This window comes from Myotis brandtii, unplaced genomic scaffold, assembly GCF_000412655.1.
Source record: "Myotis brandtii unplaced genomic scaffold, ASM41265v1 scaffold384, whole genome shotgun sequence".
In the NCBI taxonomy this organism is placed as follows: Eukaryota; Metazoa; Chordata; class Mammalia; order Chiroptera; family Vespertilionidae; genus Myotis; species Myotis brandtii.
The window spans coordinates 37,329-59,513 of NW_005364745.1; the positions used below are offsets into that span (position 1 = coordinate 37,329).

The 22,185-nt window shown below is 38.2% G+C and overlaps 1 long non-coding RNA gene across 1 annotated transcript in view; it reads left to right on the forward strand.

The window, feature by feature from the left end:
• LOC106727183 overlaps positions 1-22,185 on the forward strand; it is a 147,937-nt gene that overhangs the window by 16,364 nt on the left and 109,388 nt on the right. Inside the window, exon 2 of the long non-coding RNA XR_001363351.1 lies at positions 5,760-5,864. This is a non-coding gene — a long non-coding RNA (uncharacterized LOC106727183). The remainder of the gene's footprint in view (positions 1-5,759; positions 5,865-22,185) is intronic.

Consider the following 22,185-nt stretch of genomic DNA (forward strand, 5'->3'; position numbering starts at 1 on the left):
GGTTAGACTTATAGGCATGCATACAAGTCCTTTGGTTGATCTCTTCCACTTACCCCCACCCTCCCCTACCTTCCCTCTGAGGTTTGACGGTCTGATCGATTTTATTCATTGATTCTTTTTAATTTTAAAGTCTAGATTTAGATTAGATGCTGTTGACTCTCCATACTGTTTCTCATCATTTTAAGCCAAAGGGGCTTGAGATATATATATTTCATATACACATAACTACATACCTATTTCACATTATGGCTTATGAACCAGTAATTTTCTTTACCTTCCAGAATTCTCCAAACAGCCAGGCAAATAGTTTGGCTCCAATTTTTATATAGCCTTTAAACATAGTTCTATTTTAAATTGGAGTTAAGTGTTCTTTTAGGACAATTTTTATTTTGTCAGGCAAAAACCATTTTTCAATGAATTCCCTAGAGCAGTGGTCAGCAAACTCATTAGTCAACAGAGCCAAATATCAACAGTACTTCTTCAAAATAGACTCACCCAGGCCGAAAACCGACTTCTGCGCATGGGCAAGAAGCTTCAATCGCACTGTAGGTGCGCCCCCGCACGTGGTATTTTGTGGAAGAGCCACACTCAAGGGGCCAAAGAGCCGCATGTGGCTCGCGAGCCGCAGTTTGCCGACCACGGCCCTAGAGCATCAGTTCTCTAACTTTCTGGCGCCAGACCTCTTTATGCTTTACACTTTTGCCATGCACATCATAATGTTTGACTCAATAAAAGATTTTCATACCTACGTCTGCATTCAATCTGTTGCAAGTTGTTCCATGGAAGTATAAGAGAAATATCTGGCTTTCCACAGATATGGAGTTAAAAATGGTTGATGTATTTTAATAGACTTTTCAGGTAACTGTGTATATGTTCTTTCATGCAACACCAAGACTTGGCAATTCATAGTTTCTTGAAGGTTAGTTCCAATGCGGAATCTGACAAATAGCACTATACTTTTCATATTTTGTTACATTAAAATCTATTGATCTATCTTGCACTTTGAGGGGATCTTTTATCCACTCAGGATTTAGTCACCTCATTCTTTGGTCATTTGGAGAATATTGAATCACTGAGGTCTGACAATCTTCCAAATGTGGACACATTTGATGGTCTACTATCATCATATGTCCCGTAACCTCTGAAAACTCCATTGCACACTAGTGGGAGAGTGTGTGTGAAAAGGGAGAAAAACATCTTGACCATGTTTTGACATGTGAGGGTTTGAGGACCCCATAAGTGCTTGGGGGCCACACTTTGAGAATTAATATTCTTGGAAAATTGGCTTTTTTTTTTAATGAAGCTGTTGGCAAAGTTTTATCTTTGGCTCATTTATGTTCTGTCTTTAAATTTACTAATAAAATGAAAATAATAGGTGTTAGTAGGTGTAGGAAGCCTGGCTGACGATATCTGCGAAAGGTGAGAGCAGATGCTCATGCTTGCATTCCATTCCTCATGATCAAATTCTCACGATTCTTATGAATAAATGACATCACATAGATTATACAAGCTCCCATTTCATCATGACAGACCTAATAGGTATTATTATTCATGTAGTCTAGCAACAATATACGAGAGAGCTACTGTGTAAGAAATTGTTTTCTTGAACAATATGAGAAATAAAGAGAATTCAATGTGCTATATGCAGAGAATAAATATAAAATATAAAAGCATAACGCCTTTAAATCTCTTAGTACTTTTTAAAACACTCCTTTTCCTTAGAGACAAATAAGAACTCCTTGTTGATTTTTAGAAGCATACACACATGCATAGAAGCTGTATTATTTAATAAGATACTTTTTCTCTCTAAAGGAGAACAACAGATATAAATGTTGTATGCCTGGTTTTCAGTTTACTGTTCTGAAAACAAGGGAGTCATATATTTATTACTAAAAGAGTAAATTTATCAAACTGGGGAGAAAAATAGTTTTTATAGTTTTTAGATTGGTTCTCTTTAAAGCAATTTTTCAATTCTTGTGTAGTTTTTGGAAAACATTATTTTTCTAGCTGCATCAATCTTTGCAAAAGAAGTTTTGAGAGTCATTTAATCTTGTGATTTCCACACTTTTTTATATCATGGACTTTATTGTAATAAATGCAATTTAATGCAAGAGAAAAAGAGATTTGATTTTTATTGTCAACTTCTTATTTTGCCAAAAAGGAAATTAAAAACTATTAAGAAGCAAAGAAAAATCTTTACATATCATAACCATTAATCATAATGTAAAGAATTTCTTAAAACCAAATATCCAAAAAGACAGTGTTGAATGTATGGAAAAGTTAATATCTTCATTTCTCTCAGCCCTACGCATACTTGATTATGAGAGCTATTGTCAATGTTTATAAATCACTGATCTAATGCTTTATGGCACTAACCCAGAAAATGAAAATTCATTCTATTTTAAAAGATCATCAGGGAAAGGTTTCTAGAACAGGTAAGTCTTTTGTAAATGTAAAAGGAATTCTAATTTTTAATTTCCCCCACTTTTCCTCCCAAACCTTCTATTTTTTCCATTGAATGAAGGGGAAAGATAAAAAATACATTGTAATTATTTTTAACAAATGCCTGTTTTTATTTCGGAAATGATCTTGTCTTGTTTGTGTCCTTAGGAAATTCCCATGCATACTCACATACTCAGTGCATCCATCACTTTCTCTAAAAGCCTTCTTTTCTCTCCTTAGTGCCTTTTGTCTCACAGCTGGTTGTGTGTACTCACTATAATAGCAATTTCATTAAGTTGTCTGAATGTATTTGCCATTCCTATATGATAATGTCTGTAGTTAGTTGTCAAATGCAGTCCGTTTATATATATTATGATTTTTAATATATTTTGTTTTATTTTAACATCTATTTGATGATTTCTTTTTACCTACTTTTTCTCACATTTTTTTTTTCCCTCCTTTCCTGATTACTTTTGGAATGACCAAATCTAAAAAAAATTTTCCCCATTCCCATGGCTTGAAGTTATAAATGATTATTGTTAATTGATTATCTAAATATTTAGCATAATTTACAGTCTACATTTAATTCATTTCTTCCCTCCTGCTAATTTTGAGCTACCTGAAGTACAGAATCTGAAGATTCCTGTCTTGCAGCCATTCTAGAACATTCTCAGTCATTAATCTCTTTGAATATTGTATTTTCCCTGTTCTCTCTATTTTTCTCCTTTCCAGAATTCCAATTACACATGTATTGGGTCTTCTCTTACCTTCAACTGAATACCTTCTTTTTAAAAAATATCTTTTGATTTTGCAGTACAGGCAATTTCTCTCTTCTGTTTTTTTTCCAACATATTATTCTTTCTGTAGCTCTGTCTTATCTGCCATTTAACCTATTTAGTACATTTCACATTAAAATCATTATATTATTATTTTAGAATTATTTTGTTTCTTTTAAAACCCAATCTTTTATAGAATATTATACACATGAAAAAGAGAAATCGCATAGTGTCTGGATTCACTACTGGTTTGTGCCTGAAAAAGCTCCATATTATGTTGGTGGTAATGGTGGAGTGATGGACAGAGAAAGACAGCTCAGTTGTGAGCAATAAATGCACAGGCCCTGTCTTCATGCATCACCAGAAAAGGGGCGGGGGTGCAGAGACAAATAGAAAAATGATGGTGGTTGCCATGTGGTCTCTAATGAATGTTGTACATAAGCAAACTTGAATTCCTAATGAATGCCCAGCAATAACCATGAAGGGTAGCATTTGCAGGGATGTGGGGAGCCGCTATAGGGTTAAACCTCGGACTGACCTGTTGGCAAAGTCACAAACAAGTCCCAGCTTAGAGGGCACAGTCCTCTTAGCATAATTAGGCTTGACCTTATAGGGCTCCCTAGATCTTACCTGGGAAGCTAATGGGCTGAGGAAAGTGCAACAGGAACAAAAACAAGTGAAACTCACAAGAACAGTGTAACTTTGGTAACCACTACCTTGTGTACCTCTGACTATAAAAATAAAGGCTCAGTTTGCCTCGGGATGTTTCTCTGTGGCCTCAGCCAGGCACAGGAAGATCCACGGAGACTAAAGAGAGCTAGGGAGTTCTGAAGGCTGTCTCCGTGTAAAACATTCTTCGCCGACTCCGTCCACACCTTTGGGAACCCCTGGACCCCCGGGGCTGGACCCCGGCACAGGGATATTATGGTCTCATAACATGTGTTTATTTAAAACCCTAATTATCAGGGTCTGGAGAAACATACGCTATAAATAAACAATTAAGCTAAGGCTGGAGAGTGATTCTGAACAGTAACATTAATTCTGCTGGTGGAGAAACAGACTAGTCTCAAATAGGACTGAATATTTATAAACTTGTCAAGATGAATATTTTGTCATTAACTTAATAATATGATTTCATTGGTGATAGACTCCAGGGTGAATCTTTAGTCTCCCTTCCTCTCTGTCTAAAATCAATACAAACAAATTGAACATGTGCAATTTATTGTTTGTCAGTTAAACCTCAACAAAGCTGTTTATATTGTTTTTACATTTCAATATCACAAATATACAACTCAACTAAAAAAAGCACTGCTTGTCTTACAATTTGATCAGATAGTTCACTCAAAATCAAAACATCATCCAGCAGTTCTTCGCTCAGGATGAGGGAACTCTGAGGCTGATCCTGAAGCCTCGAGGATCTGGGAAGAAGTTGTCGAAGTGCCCGTCCCGCCTTAAACTCTCACACCAGGTTGCAATCACTGCCTTCCACAGGCAGTACTGCTCCCTGGTTTCCAAGGAAACTCCCAGGAAACAATAGGGGATATACTTTTTTTTCTTTATAAAGATCTGTTTCTCATGGACTTGAAAATTGATTTTTTTCTTACTGTTTTGTTTTCTAATAACATTTTCTCAGAATCAGATGTGTTTAAATTACTAGTATATATTGGGAGCCCTGAATACGGTAATGACTTCACATCTGCCACTTGTAAAACATTTGAACATTTCACAACTCTTCCGAGTCCAGTGTTTAAATTACTAGTATATATTGGGAGCCCTGAGGTAATGACTTCACATCTGCCACCTGTAAAACATTTGAACATTTCACAACTCTTCCGAGTCCTTTGGTTTCTTGAATACAGTATTTTTAAAAGAAACTTCATTTTCATTTTCTTCGCCTTTTCCTTTTGTGTAACCTTAGCACTTCTAATACCATTAAAAAAAATTATCACATCTTTCCCTTTTGATTTTGGATATGCAATTTAAAAACGTTGAAAAGTGTGTTTTGCACTGTGGGCTTGAATTTATTTTACGTTTAAGTGAATGATTATTATTATTTCTCTACTTAAAATTTTGTAATAGTTAGGATGAACAGTTCTCTCCCGGGTCCTGCGGGATTGTACTGAGGAGTAAAAGCAAGGGAATTGGTTCCCCAGTCTTCTCTCATCTCCACCTTTTCTCCAAGCCCGAGCCCAGGAGGGGGTGGTTTACAGAGGAGGTGTGGGGGTCTTACATCCCCAGGCCTCCTGTGGAGAAGGCTGCATATCCCTCAGGGAAACCTGGCCTTTGGCTGGTGTCATGGCCATAGAGCAAGGGAATAATGGGGCGGAGGTGGAATGAGCAGGCATTTCTATTTGCCTGTGACAATTTTAGTTTACACTGATTTTTTTCTTGGTCATAATTATCAACAGCTGTCCCTTTTACTCTCAAGATTATCCTGGTTTGAATGATGGAGTGGCCCGGATCTCCTTCCCTGAGTTGGTGCACCTGCCCCACAGCATTCACGAGGCTGATTGCTGAAAACTCACAACTGATTCTTTCCAGGATCCAACGTTACCTGGGAGGTGATGCTCCACTTCCCTGCCCTCCACCCCAAGTAGCCAAGGCTGAAACCTGACTGATGCTGCCAGACTGACTCCCTTGCTCAAGGTAGGACCGACCCTATGATGCAATGTGTGTTTCAAACTCACCATGAAATCAGACTAAAGCTAATCTCTTGCTGAGACCAGATTCTTGTTTAGGATTTGTGGTTGTTTGTTTAGTGTTTCTACACTATAAGGCTTCATCTCCTCCCTTTCTCCTGAGAATTCTTCAATAATTTGCACAAGAATCTCGGGTGATGTTTCTAGAGAATTTGACCAAGATAGTGCTGGGATTAGGGCCAGGAAGCTGACTTTAAAAATGGAACTCAAGAGTTAGATAACCCGCTAGCTGGATTGCAGTGAGACCCAGTCGCTGGGGAGAGGTGAAAGGTTAATAGACTGTGGCTTGCTTTGGCTTTGTGTTGCTAAGACTTTCACCAATGATGAACTTAGATCCGGTACAGTCAGAAGGGCATAGATGAACTGGCCTGTGTCTATGATGTTTGCGATGTGTGGGGAAAATAGTAACTACACCAGTAAGTATAAAGGTACAATAAGTATTATTGGAATTGAGTAGCTACTGCTAAACAGCAACTGTGAGTTTAAAAGAGAAAGTGTCAGACTCACATCTATGTATCATGACTTTAAAGCAAAGTAGAAAAGTTAGAGGGTCTACTTGGCATTATTTAAAGAGCCTCTCAGCTCTTGAAGCCGGAGGAAAGACAGAGCTAAAAATCACACACAACACTGGACTATAAACAGGCAAAACTCTTCTCAGCTTAGGAAAGTCTCCTACCCAAGCCCTAGGGGTGAGAGGGAGAAAATACTATCTGAGACTTCAAATAGGGGATATTTAATAGATGCCTTTGAAAGCCTGATTCCCCTTAGTGCCTGAACCCTCCAGGCCTGCAAAAGCACCCACTTCCCTTGATAGGACGTAAGACCTGCCTTGTTTAAGGACAATTCAGAGTCCTGCAGTGCGGTAGGTGCCTCACAAGATACTGCTTTTCTTCTTCAGCACGTACCTCTTACACCTTCATGACGAGGCTCTGTGATAGGATGATCTCACTAGGGAAGTGCTGGGTCTGATAGGGAAGAAGAGAATTATACACCAAAGAAACCGTAAAAAGCCGGATAACATGTACTGGTAAGAGACCCAGTGCTCAACACAATTACAGTAATAGTTGTGATTTTGGAGGTGTAAACAGAGCATGATTATGTAAACTGTAGGCACCTTCATGATGAGGCTCTGTGATAGGATGATCTCACGAGGGAAGTGCTGGGTCTGATAGGGAAGAAGAGAATTATACACCAAAGAAACCGTAAAAAGCCGGATAACATGTACTGGTAAGAGACCCAGTGCTCAACACAATTACAGTAATAGTTGTGATTTTGGAGGTGTAAACAGAGCATGATTATGTAAACTGTAGGGTCCTGAAGATTGCTGATATTTTGCACTATTGTTAACAAAATGCTTTGTTTCGATCTTAGCTGCAGGTATTTTTACGTTTCCAAGTTATGGCTTAGATAAAAGTTTCAATTCAATTTTAAATAAATAAATGAGATCACAAATATAATAGTCTATTTCATAACTTTAATTATATATTTTATCAAAGCATAGAAAAAGCAAAACTAATTTATTCAAAGAAAATTCTAATTAATCATTTTGTCCCTGAGTATATGATCCCAATATTCTGTAATTATTAAATATTCTGAAACTATCTTAATTGTATCAAATTTGAAGAAACCTTAGTTTATATCTTGTAATTACTCTGGGACCAGTTAAGGGGTCTCTTTTTCAGAACCAAGGGGCTCAAATTTTCAAGAAGATTCCTAAGGCAATAACTATATAACCAGATTTTCATAAACTATATCTACCTAATGAAGAAAATAATTTAATATACTTTTAACTTGATTCAGAAACTATTTCAGCTGCATGTTAAGTGTATTACCTCCATATATATTTCCACGGAGTAGTGCCAGATTACGATCCTTTTATGGATAAAGAAAAAATTAAAAGTATTTCTTGATGAAGACAGCTCTGTTTGGCCTAGAAAGTCCTGGTAGAGGTCAGAATGGGTGGTTTGTGTGCAGACTGATGCATTCTTGCATAAAGATAGGGAAAGAGAACCAGCCTGTTATTATGCACCTGTCCACGTAAGGAAGTACCTTTAAAGCATGAGTACCTCTGAGAACCTCCTCAGCAGTGCTTTATACTAATAATTTCCCACCAGTGACTCTTGGGTCCTAGGGATTCCTCAGCAGAACATCAGATATAGGTAAAGAGGCAGGGATCTGGGCTCCCTGCTCTGTATTCAATGAGAGCAACTTTATTTTTACCTACTGTATGCACTGGACTTCTAAATAGGATTGCATTTGACAGAGAAATAATTACATCTGAAAACTATTGCCTTAGATGCCAACTGGTCAAGAGGAAGATAATTATAGGTTTTTGTCCTAATTGATTTTATCTGCTAGGGTGGATCTTTTGCTTGGAGTAGCTAGTTAGCCACCTCATTGTCACACCTTCACATCGCTTTCAAGGACCCTGGTGTTGTGCCTGCCTTTGCTTTATGATTGTACTGTTGACCCATATTAGTGATAAATACCTAGATCACTTGATTAATAGGTGTCTTCCAGGCTTCTGCACTATAAAATTACTCTTTTTTTCTTTTTAATTAGTAAGCTTATTATGGTGGGGGTGGGGGATGGTATTTTTAACTAAGTAAACATCTAGTGCCTCATGAAGGTTTTTATTTATTGCTTTATGTATATCAACATGGACTCATGGTTTCCTATTTTATTCGATGTGTCATATGACATAACCATCATTATTTATTTTGATGCTCACCTTGTCCCAGAGTTGTTCTGTGAAGATCCTTCAAGCTGGCTTCTATGAATACTTGACATATCCTATCTTTCTTTGAGCACTGTCTTGTTTTCTGGCATAAAATGTTGTTCTAAGTTAATCACTCATTTCATACCGATATCTTCAATTCCAACCCAACACCAAGAGTTCATTCTACTTTCCCCCCAATTCTGTGTTTGTAACTCCCTTTTCTGCCGATGCCAATCTGGTCCCTAAGTATATTCTTAATATATTTAATTTGCTTGGTACCCCTGTATGTAACCAAGTTCCCATTGCATTTTGCACCCCATTCCCCACTCATACACTCTGGCTCTGGTGTCTCACACTGTCCCCTCCCCTCCACACACACCTGGGCACTCTCCTCCCTGGGCTCATGCTCCGACTCTTCCCTCCTCCAGGCTCCTCCATATGGGCACCCTCTTCCCACTCTTTCATCTGAACCACTGGATGTCTCCCCAACACAACTGGCCTCTGAAACCCACACTGGTTTCCTCTCCACGTGGACACCTCCCTTTCTGTTTGGGGTCTGTCACCCCACAGCAAAACTTCCCCCCGTGTTGTCAGCCTCACCACTCCACCTGGGTTCCGACACCTAATGACAAGATGCGTCTTTCCAAAGATGCCCTCCTCATCCTGCTCTGGCTCTGAAACCCTGAGCCTGACCACTGACTCTGACACCCACTGCAGCATTCGTGCCTTTCTCCTTCTGTTGGGCTTTGATAGCCTACGCTCCTGACTTGTAGCTGCTCTCCTTAACCTCTGGGTCCTCAGCACTCCACACCAGCCTAGGCCTTTCCCTGGAGACTAACTTGGCCTGCCTGACTTTAGGGCATCAGGACTGTATTATTCAGGAAGGAAGGAGGAGAAGAGAGAGAGGAAAAAATGAGAGAGATTTTTTTTATTGTTTTGCTTGCTTATAGTCACCATGATCTTCTCTATTGTTTTTTTCCCCACAGTCACTTTCAGTTTACTTTGGAACTTTTATCCTAGTGAAGCCTTTGTTTTCTTAATGAATGATCTCAAGCCTAGCTTCTCTATTATGTATTCTTATATGAAAGTCCTTGCACAGGTAAAACTTGACACATTAGGTGTTTAATAAAAATATTTCCTTTTAATTCATACCAGTGTAAGACATTATGGCATCATAGGGTGAGTTCTGCTGAGCTTGATTTGTGTCCTTATTTAGAGGTAAAACCTTGCAGAAATAGCACTTTATTCATTTGATTTTCTTAGGGTATTTTTATATTACACTGCAACAATACTTTCAAAGTAAAAAATCTAGCCCAGAAACCAGTAAATACGGTTTTAATGGACCCGTGACTTTCAGCCCCATTGGATTTGTCATTATTTAGTTCTATTCTTTTAGTACCGAAATGCCCAGGTTCATTTTGAAAATTAAATATAAATGTAAATGCAACACAAAAGGTAATGTTCTGAGGCAGGCGGTATTCCTAAGGATGCTTTTTTACTAACTGTGTATTCATCACATAATTATAGTGGAAAATATGTACATAAAACCATGAAGGTTTATAATATTGTTTGATAGAGTTTAAGGAAATATTTTGGATTCTGATATTAGCACATGTTCTAATCAGTTCAATATTTATTCATGTCAGAAGTAGCAAAGACACTGCATTCTAGACAGTTTCCCATTGTTTGCCACAATTGCCTTGTAGATAAAGCAGACCTCTAATGTGATAAACTAAGAAAATAAAGGATGTTTATTTTAAGCTGAGCACATGAATAGATATGCTGATTTCAGTAGGAGTCTTATGATTACCTAAATGCATATTATCTTTTTAATGGAAAGACAACCTTTGTTGTAGTGAACAGAATTTCTTTCTTACTAATTTTAGTCAAAAATAGTTCAGTGACTGGCTGAGCTCCAGTGGCTAAAACAAACTGAAGATTCCAAGCTATTTGAATCGAATCTGGTGGCAAAAGTAATGAGTTTTTCTCTACAAGATGCAGGCATCCACAGCAATTAAAAAAGGACATGCGTACAGAGGGGCATAATGTCAAAGAATAGATATGTGAACTCTCTAAAGCAGTGGTTCTCAACCTTGGCTGCACATTAGAATCACCTGGGAATCTTTTTAAAATCCTGATTTCTGGGCCTCCTCCTCTGGAAATTCTGTTTCTTTGTTATGGGGTGGGGCCACAACAAAGAAACCAAAGAAACAGAATTTTTGAGAACCACTGTTCTAAAGGGTTCTTTCTATTTGACTTCCATGTATAGAGGGACGGGTGAGCTTGTGAGAATTCATAAGAAGGGTTTAAAATGGTGCTTAACTTTAGACACAGTTACGACAGCCGAGTTCCTCTTTAATAAAGTGGTTTAAGGCATTGTGAAAATTCTTGCCAATAAAATGAACTCCGTCTTCCTTTGGGATTAGCTGCGTGACTCACCTACCAACCTGCCAAGCAGTAGGTTTTCCAGCGATTGCAAAATATACTGTTGTATTTTAAATGACATATGATGAAAACTTTACCTCCTTTAACATCTCTCAGCCTTAGCTCTTATATCCATCTGGGTGGATCTCCCTATCTCATATATTTCAGAGCTACAGTCACCTTTTCTTCCTTCTCACCTCCTCCTGGCCTTTAACCACGCTCTTCCCTTGTTTATAACGCGTGCTCCATCCTTCTCTCCTGGGCGATCCTCCACTTGTTCTGTAGATGCAGCTTCACAGTCCCACCTTCTGGTGAGAGACCCTCACTAGTAGCCTGTGGATGCCTTGGCTGACCCTCCTCTAAAGAGAGAAACTCATGGCATTGGTAGTTTTACAAAAGAATGCATTTTGTAATTATTGCATTTGTGTCTGCTTTATCTGTTACTTTAAATGTTTAAGAAAAACAGTCCTGTTGAATTTCCAGGTTTTTTAAAGGATGTGGTCAATGGGACTGCCACGTTTTCTCCATATCTACTCTCACTTTTTTCCCTTTAGTAATAGATTCCTCATATTTTAAGCTGAGCACATGGCTTCCCAGCTGGAAAATGCATTTTCAATCTCCCTTGCAGCTAAGTGGGCTGATGTGATTAAATTTGTGTCAAAAGCATATGAACAGATTTATGTTTGCAATTCATGGATTATTTTCAACTTAAAGACAAGCTGCTCCACAGAGTTCTTCTCTCTGCCTGTCGGCTGGGATGCAGATGGGCTATAGCACAAGTTCTGTCTCCTAGTAATTGACAGCACCCTACCGGAGGCCTAGGGCAGTGGTTCTCAACCTTCCTAATGCCGCGACCCTTAATACAGTTCCTCATGTTGTGGTGACCCCAATTTCATTGTTACAAATTGAACAAAATTAAAGCATAGTGATTAATCACAAAAACAATATGTAATTATATATGTGTTTTCTGATGGCCTTAGGCAACCCCTGTGAAAGGGTCATTCGACCCCCAAAGGGGTCACGACCCACAGGTTGAGAACCACTGGCCTAGGGGAAGGCAGAAGGAACTGCTGTCCCTGAGTGACCTTGTAGAGCAGAGCTACCCTACCAGCTAGAACAGATGGAATTTTATATAACAAAGAAATATTCATCTTAATTTAAGCCATTTTATTTTTAAGTCTTTTTGTTTTAGCATCTTTGATTTTTCCCATAAAATACAATAGAACTTAATTAAGTGTTCTAGTAATCTATTGTTGTATGACAAAATTAACCTCAAACTTAGTGGCTTAAAACAAACATTTATTACCTCTTGTGGTTCTGTGGGTTGACAGGGCTCAGGCTGAGTAGTTCTCCCTTAGGATCTCATGTTGTCATCAGAGAGATGAAGAGGCCAGAGTCACCTGAAGGCTCAGCTGGTTTGGACATGCAAGATGGCTTACTCACATGACAAGAAGCTGACCCTGGCCAAGAGCTCAATTGAGTTGGTACCTCTCCATGGAGCTTAGGCTTCTCACAGAAGGATGTTGGGTTCCAAGAATGAATATTCCAAGAGACCTAGACAGCAGTGCCACCAAGACTTCTTATAGTCCAGCCTTGGAAGTCCCATAACATCTCTTCCACTAATTCTACTGGTCAACAAGGCACTAAGGCAAGTTGACATTCAAATGGAAAGAGATTAGACTCTACTTCTCAATGGAATGAGTAGTGAAGAATTTGCAACCATCTTTAACCTATCACATTAATTACATGAGATCCCTCCCCCAGAGAATGTCTAAATTTTTAAAATGTCTTAATAAATTATTTTACTACATGAAACCTGTTTTATTTAGAGAAGTTTAATAGTTTGGTCATTAATTATGTTGTGATCAATGGCCAGTGTTCCTCTTCACAATATAAAAATGCCATAGACATTAAATAATCTTAGAAGCAGTTAAAATAATTTTACATTGGAAGAAAGTAAAATATATTTTAAGAACTACATGTAAGACACTGGAATTCATGCTTTGTCTAGATTATCGCATTGGTTCTTCATTAAACCAATGAGGTATGTTCTGTTATTTTTTTAAATATATTTTATTGATTTTTTACAGAGAGGAAGGGAGAGGGATAGAGAGTTAGAAACATCGATCAGTTGCCTCCTGCACACCCCCTACTGGGGATGTGCCCGCAACCAAGGTACATGCCCTTGACCGGAACCAAACCTGGGACCCTTGAGTCCCCAGGCTGACGCTCTATCCACTGAGCCAAACCGGTTAGGGCGGTATGTTCTGTTATTGTTTTTACTATTACTTCATTGTGGAATTGTATGTTTACAATTGTTAGGAAATGAAAAGTTGGGTTCAGTAAATTTCCCACAGTCAGAAAAATTTAAAATGGCTGACCTCAATCCAGGATTGACTAAACCACAAGCCGAAACCTGGATCCCACAGTTCTGTTTTGAACAAAGATTGTTTTGTATGCTATCCTGTAGTGTGATTAGGAAAGTTCCTGCCTTGTGTGTTTTTTTTAATATTGACTTTTCATATCAATATGTGGGTACATTCTTCTAGTTGTCATGAAATCTCATGAGACACTAAAAGACACTAAAAATTTTTAATGCTTTTATATAAATCTTGCACTTTTATATTTTATAACATTTAGAAATAATTATATAGAAAAATCACTCATTATGCTACTCTCAAGAGTCAATTGTCATTTATATCTTGAACTGTTTGTCTTTCCTCTATACACTGAGTGGCTAGATTATTATGACCGGCCAGATTATTATGACCACCCCATCAGTACAATGAAATGAATTAGTTATGCAAATAATAATAAAAATAAAACCTTGAGAGTATTTGCTTAGAAAGTTTTCAATATTCAGTATTTTTGGAAGTGTCAATGAAGTATTGAAGGGGTGGTCATGATAATCTGGCCGGTCATATTAATCTGGCCGCTCAGTGTATATTTTCTATAGTAAATTTATATTGCGTATATCATTTTGTGACCCACTTTATATTTTTGTTTATCTTATCATAAACATGTTCTAATGTTATTGGAAACATTTTACACATCATATTAAGAACTTGCATATCAAATAACATTCCAGTCACACACAAATATAGACTAGTGCAGTAAACTGCACCTACCCATTATACACCATCAACACGGCAAATATTTCATCTGAGAGTATTCCCACTTCCCTTTGCTGCAGTTCCTTTATCATTTCATGTAAACATTACTTTCAATAGTTGAATGTTATTCAGTCTCATGAGGAACTATATTTTGCTTATATAAAAACCTTATTATAATTGGAATCTTATCATGATGTTCCTGACTAGATTATCCAAGGTTCTTTGATTATATTGAGCAGAAAAATGTTTCAGTGTTCTCACATGAACATCTGTGCCTTATCAGGCTTCTTCTAATTAACTTTCATGCTGCTGATTCTTCAGCAAGATTCCCTAGTATATACAAAACACGTTGACACACCAAATACATCAAATTAATGAAAAAGCAACGCTCTGATATTAATCGCTCTTGAAACCATAAAATCCACAACTGGTAACTTTGAAGACACACAATAAATTATGAAGGGAAAAAACACAGTTTTAAGTTCTAATGCAAGTATCAGAAAGGGAAGACACCCTTCATCTTAAAAAAAAAAGAATAGCTCTGCATGGTGAAATCCTCCTTTTCATTACAGACTCAATTTGTTGTAACACCAACACTGGCCCTCACCTTTGCCCGAGAGAATATTTATCAGGTTGATTTCTATCTCTCGTCCATGTAATGAAAGTAGTGAAAAATGCCTGCCTTTCAAATACTGCCCCAGAGGCCTTGATAGAATTCTCTCACTAATCCTGTGGGAAACAAAAGCAGCAGCAAAATAATTTCGAATAAAAAGTCTCTGTGAAAAACACACACACACAACAACAACTAGGAATTATTTCTGAAGCAAAAGAATGTTTCAGAGCCAATGGCAAGGACACCTGGTTGAATGACCATAGGCAAAATTCTGCCAACAATTCCATTTAAAAACCCATCTCTAAAAGCTTTACAGCTGTGCTGATTCAGTCCCCGTGGGTCCCACCTGACTTTAAAACAGTGGTGATCTTAAATCACATTTGCCAGTCCATGTGAGTGGAGAACTTAAGAAAAGGACAATAGTGAAGGATTTTATTCTGGAACATAATTTACTCTTCCTATATTAATTACCTTTTCTGTAGGTTGTGTGCTTATTCCACACTTAAGACACAAATTAGGAGGTATTTTTGGTTCACTTTGCATATAATTCTCATTCTTTCTCTCTCTGCAGTCCATGAAATATCTGAACTTTCAGGTTGCACTTATGTCCGATGGTAGTTGTTGCCTGTGGAAATGAAGTCCTTTCAGAGACGCAAGGAAAGCATTCCATGGACCCACATGGGAGGTTGAGGCGTAGTAAGGTTTACTAAGTTGAAGTAAACACAAAGGGTCTGTCCTGCTGTGGAAAAGTCCAATCTTGTGATCAAGCCCAGAAGTAGGGCCAATGTCCAGAGACCCTGTGCCACATTAAAGCTTAGTCAGTTCAGCTTGTCCCCGTTGGGTAGCTCAGTCTGTTCCTGGCTGTGCTTCGGCCATGCTTGTTCACCTGAAGCCTCTCCCACTATCAATGAACTACTTAAAGGCAGGGATTGTGTCATACTTATCTTTGTGTCCCTTATATCCAGCACTTTCAATTCTTAAAAATAAAATCATGGAACTCAAGCTTAAGAACATAACTATGTTTTGTAGCTTTTAAAGAAGTTTTAACTGGTCCTAACACATTTGGTTGGGAATGATGGATGTCCAAGGGACTTATCTTCAACTAAATTACTGTTATAAAAAATTCTATGTCTAGCCATTGTATTCAGGGATAGCTGAGAGATATTCTTTTCTATTTAACATGAGTGGGGGAAGGGAACAAAATCATGAGAAAAACATGTAAACGGTGAATTATACTGGGAGACACTGTCATTTAATACACATTGGTTTCTATGCCAGATAAAATAAGCCATTGTTCTTACCTCCAGAGTGCTTATAAAGCTCATAACTTAGGAACAAATATATTTAAATGTTTATAGATCCTTAGTGACAAAATGTGGGTAAAATATGTATTAATGAGAAGGTGCTAGCAAATGCCAGAAGAATAAGGGGAGACCAAATTCTATTGTGGTTTAAAAAATGCCTGCAAGGTTTGGGTGATTAACAGTGATGACTTGACTAAAGACACTAGGTTAGAGTTGGGTGTTTTAAGATGGTGATTAACAGTGATGACTAAAGACACTAGGTTAGAGTTGGGTGTTTTAAGAATAAAGGGGAGAAAGCAGCTCAATTTATTTTATTTTAATTTTTTAAAATTTTATCTTTATTGTTTAAAGCATTCCAGATGTTCCCTTTTTCCCCATCGATTCCTTCTCTCCACACTCATATCCTCCCCAGACCTTCACCCCACTATTGTCTGTGTCCATGGGTTATGCCTATATGCATATAAGTTCTTTGGTTGATTTGTTCTACCTGCCCTCCTTCCCCTTTCCTCTGAGGATCTTCAGTCTGTTGCATATTTTAAATGGTTGGCCCAGAGTGTGGAAATCAGTGATGGTGAAATTATTAGGAAGCAGTTGAAAAAGAAAAATAAATCCACAGAGCTTTCATATCACAAAACTTGTCATTATTGTATTGATGAACATTGCCTTTTTATAAACACTCTTCAGCTCTGAAAAATGACCTGTCATGAGCATTTCAATGATAACATAAATGAAGTCTTCCCAGCACAGCTCAAAGATTTTAATGGATAAATAACTAATTAGCCATAAAAAATGACTTATCCTTTTGTCTGGTTGGCATTGCAGTTGAAGTTCTGAGATTTAGGTCATGAGTCATCAGGTAATGGGGTTTATTCCCCCGGGGAATAATCAGGAAAGAAAAGAACAACATTTATAGGACAACACTTACAATATCTTGATGTCAGGAATCTACTATTCCAAGTTTATAGGAAAATTCCTATTATCTTAAACTTACTTTATGTCACTTTATCCCATACACATCCCATGGCATTATTTAATTTTTTCTTATCTTTTTTAGCTCTAGGTGTTGTTTTCAACTCTTCATAGCCTGAATGACAGTTTATATTGTGTTCAATGGAAAAATCAGTGCACACTTTAGGTAAACCTCTTGGAAAATATGAATCCATCCGTTGATGTTGGCTGCAATTCCCTTTTGTTCTTTGATTTGGCATGGCTTACATTTCTCTCATATTTATTTTAGGAGATATATGTCCTAGCACACATTGCAAATTAAGAGCACAGAGAGTTCTAAACTAGTTTCTGTTTGACTTTGGTTAATAACAGATTATTTCGATTGTTTTATTGAGTTGAAGAGGTGTGCCTTGGACTCAAGTTTTTATATTCATTTATTACAGTTTTTCAAGACTTTGTTATAGATGGTGGTTAGTAAGATTATTTTACCTGTTTTACTAAAGGTGAATTGTGAATCAATCAAGAGATAATTACATTCTATGTATCTACTGTACGCTTTCAGATAGGAAGACATTGAAATAAGTTCCCTCTGCATGCTGCTCCTTGGTGTATTTGAACTCAGATCCCTTTCTTATTCAACTTTTCCTTCAACCCCATGCTCAGCTCTGTATTTTAGGGGTCCAGAGATGACCTTCCTCACTCATGTGTCAGAGAGCTGATGGACGAGTTTGGTTAGTGGTAGGCATGATGAGGAGATTGGAGGGAGAGGGAAGGGAGCATCCAGGGCATTTCTTCACCTCTCCCTTGGCCTCATACAACATGTCCATTTGGAGCTGTGCCTCTCTCTCTCCAGCTCCCACCTAACAGGCCCACGTAACTTCCTCCGGGTGAGCCAACTTTCTGGGTTCCAATAACACCATCTATTCCCTTTGTCACAGCTTATGGGTAGTAGCACCTTCTGCTAGTTCTAATCTCAGGGTTACCACACCGTCCTCTTGGCTGGAGTCTCAGCTCTATAAACCAAAGCCACATTGACTTTAAATACTTGAAGTGACTGGTTGGATCCTAACTGACTCATTCTAACTGACTCATCGACTTTAAATACTTGAAGTGACTATGTTTTCCTGGTTGGATCCTAACTGACTCATTCTAACTGACTCATTCCATTTTACCCTTTCTTCACCTGACAATTGATAAAATCACTTAGTCCTCTTATCTGGAAACCTCTGTAGTTATTGTCACCATCATTGATAATGAAATATGTGTGTTGCTGTCTGCAGGGCACAGTGCTCAGCGCTGTAGATGGAATGAGGGATAAGACTGCTGTGTCACTTTCTAAAGCATGGCATAAGACATGGGGGAGAGCCTAAGTCTATTCTCTCAGTTCAATTCACAGAACCTGGCTTAATTTGAAAGAAAAGACCATTTTCTTTGTTTGTGAAACTCTTTTTCCCCCAAAATCTTTCCATGTCTGGAATGAGGAGGTTCAGGTCAGTGACAGGTATCATTGAAGACACAGAAGTCTATGCAAACATAAGGAATTGAGTCAGTTGACCATAAAGTTTGCACAGGATATGTTTATATCCTTGCAGATAATAGCCATGATTTTTTTTCGAGTGAAAATACTGATTTATGTACCCATGTTAAATTTCTCACTTGAAATATATTTCTGCTCAACATTTTCCAGGATTGTGTAAAGAAACGTCAGTGACATTAGCTACAATTCATCTACAATGTGGCAGGCATTTTTTGGTATTATTATTAACTATAGGCCCGGTGCATGAAATTCATGCATGTCGGGGTGGGGGAGGGGGTTCCCTCAGCCCGGCTTGCACCCTCTCCAATCCAGTACCCCTCGGGGGATGTCCGACTGCTGGTTTAGGCCCAATCGCACAATCCCTCTCGCAATCCAGGACTGCTGGCTCCTAACCACTTACCTGCCTGCCTGCCTGATCCCCCCTAACCAATCTGCCTCCCTGCCTGATGCCCCTAACTGCTCCCCTGCCTGCCTGATCGCCCCTAACTGCCTCTGCCTGCTGGCCTGATCACCCCAACTGCTCCCCTGCCTGCCTGATTGCCCCTAACTGCCCACCCCTGCCAGCCTGGTTGCCCCTGACTGCCCTCTCCTGCCAGCCTGGTTGCCCCTATCTTCCCTCCTTTAATGGCCTGGTTGCCCCTAACTGCCCTCTCCTGCCAGCCTTGTTGCCCCTATCTTCCTCCTTTGCTGGCCTGGTCACCCCTAACTGCCCTCCCCTGCCAGCCTGGTCACCACTAACGGCCCTCCCTTGCCAGCCAGATCACCCCTAATTGCCCTCCGCTGCCAGCCTGATCACCTCTAACCACCTCTGCCTCGGCCCCTGACACCATGGCTTTGTCCAGAAGGACATCTGGATGGAACCAGTCTAATTAGCATAGAATCCTTTTATTAGTATAGATACCCTTAAGAGCCCAAGTAGGTAGTTAATATAGTCACCCATTTTATTATGAAGAAATCAAGGATCAGAGTACATTTATGGTAAATAACTGAGTTGGGATTTCAATTATGAGAATTTAATTCAAAATTATTTTGTTTTTCTATGATTTGTCTCTTTCAAGGGATATCACTGAAAATATCCTCCTATTGTGAGAGGTGCTGTCATCACTGAATTATCCAGTGATTGGGTTACCTAGCTGATACTCTAGACTTTTCTTTTTTCTCCTTTCTGGCTTCATCTCTTTGGTCTCTTATATTGGACTTCTTTCTCTGACCATTTAATCAGACTTTTTTTTTAGGCAGAACTGTTTTCTACTTCCAGGAAAAACTAGAACAATTCTAACTTAATCATCCAAAGTCATGAGTTTTCATAGTTATACTTTAATTAATAGAACAGAATGGAAAAGTATCCAGTTACAATTTTGCAGTATTATTCTCTCCACATTTTCCATCTATGGGACTATTTAGATATAGTTTATGCAGGTGACTGTGGTGGGATCCCAAATGTGTGCACAGATGCAGCAATTCCAACTAGTAGATGGACAGCAGAATTCACGAAATCACAGTGTTCCCATTGTTGTTAATCCAGTGGTATCATGTAGTAACGAGTAATAGAAAGAACTGGCATTCAAATTAAATGTATTTGCCATGCAAACTGTATAAAGTGGTCTTTTTACTGGCCTTTGTTTATTTGCTAATATGCTGGTTGGCCTGCTCTATACTCTATATTTGAGGAAAGCAAAGGTAATTTCCATAACTAGATGATATAAAGGAGTGATCAGATCTGAGAGGTTTTCAAACTTTGATGATGTCATCTCCACTCTATGGGGGCTGGAGAGAAAAGAGGAGCTGGTGAGTTCAATGCCTACACTCCAGCTCAGACAAAGCAGCTCTGCTTCTGCATATATAAGCATTATATTGGCTTCTGTGTATGGTTTCATTATTTTAAAAAATGGTTTTGCTGCTAAAAATATTTTAATAGTTGGTTTTTCTTATCCATCCTCCTGAAATACAGATAATTACTCTGAGGACCCCAAGCACACAGCTATTCAACCTAAACTGGAACACACATTCTTTTATTTCATTCCCCTCTTTTTCCTAGGTTAGCTGGTATTTGTGAAAAATATTTCATGAAATTTATCGATTGACATGTATTATTTTCCCAAACATTTAATAATTGATTTTTGACTGGAAAGATCCTTTCTTTTTCTTTCTGGACATATCCCTATCTTTGGAATTGTATTTGGAAGTTAGATTATAAAATCAAAATCCTTTCAGAGAATTTCTAAGTAGACACTTTTTTCCCTAGAAAGGTTTTCCGGCGGGGGTGGGGAGGGGGGCGCTAACTAAAGGATGAAGCCTTGTTTACTTGTTTTTTATGCAGCTCAGAAAAGGTAAGATAGAGTATCCACTACCTAAAACCAGAAGCCTACATTTGTCAGGTATACTTTTGCTTTCAAGTTATAATAATTTTTACTTCCTTTAGGACAGTGGCTCTCAACCTTGGCTGCACATTAGAATCACCTGGGAATCTTTTTAAAATCCTGATTTCTGGGCCTCATCCTCTGGAAATTCTGTTTCTTTGTTACTAAGGTTGTGGCCTCACCCCCATAACAAAGAAACAGAATTTCCAGAGGATGAGGCCCAGAAATCAGGATTTTAAAAAGATTCCCAGGTGATTCTAATGTGCAGCCAAGGTTGAGAACCACTGCTTTAGGATAACTTATAGAAAAATCAATGATGCTATGCTCAGAGGAAAATTCTATGCACACCTTTTCTTTTCTTCTTTAGACCACATGCCCTCTTTGAGTAAGTTTGCTTATACTTCCGAGTAAGCAAAGTGTTGAGATGAATTCTCTAAGCGATTTGTTTGACTGAAGGAATAGAAAAAGGTGTTTGTTTTTAAAATGCTTTCCAGATATGAAATCGGTGTATGTTTAAACAGCGTTTGCCCTAGGGAAGCACCCAGGGTCTCTTGTTGACAACCAGAGCCACTCTGATGCCTGCTATTTTTGCCACATTCTTGGGCTTCCAACCAATTTTTGTGTTTCTCCCTCAGGACTCAAGTACAGAACAGGGAATGTGATATAGAAAAGAAAATAAATACTTATTTTTTTATTTTCTCTTTTCTTTCCCCTGATTTCCATTCATATTTATAAACATACTGGTACATCAAAATGGAAGACAGTAGAGTATTATAATAATAAATAAAATGAACCTGGGTCAGAATTTGTGGTTGAATGTCAGTTTCGCTTTTGCCAATTGTGTGATCTAAGGCAGATTCCTACATCTCTTGGAAGTTTTCTTCCCCTTGTAAAGTGAAAGTTGTAATACATTTGTGAGGTGGGTATTAAAACTTTATGTTTAATGCATAATGGGTATTCAGGATATTGTTAGCTGAATATGAATGTGATTTTATAAATGACAAAAGTTCACTTTAAAATATCTTTTTTCACCATTACAGATAGAAATAAGATATCATTTTTTTGCATTACATAAAAATTATAATATGCCTTAAGTTATAATTATCTAGGGAATGAAGTAAGAAACATGCAGGAGCAAACATACCTTACATAGGACAGACAACTTATCACATAAGATAGCAGAGCATATCCCTGAAAAAAATGGGCACTAGGGTGTGTAATTCTCAGTAGATAAGTGGAGGTCAAGAACA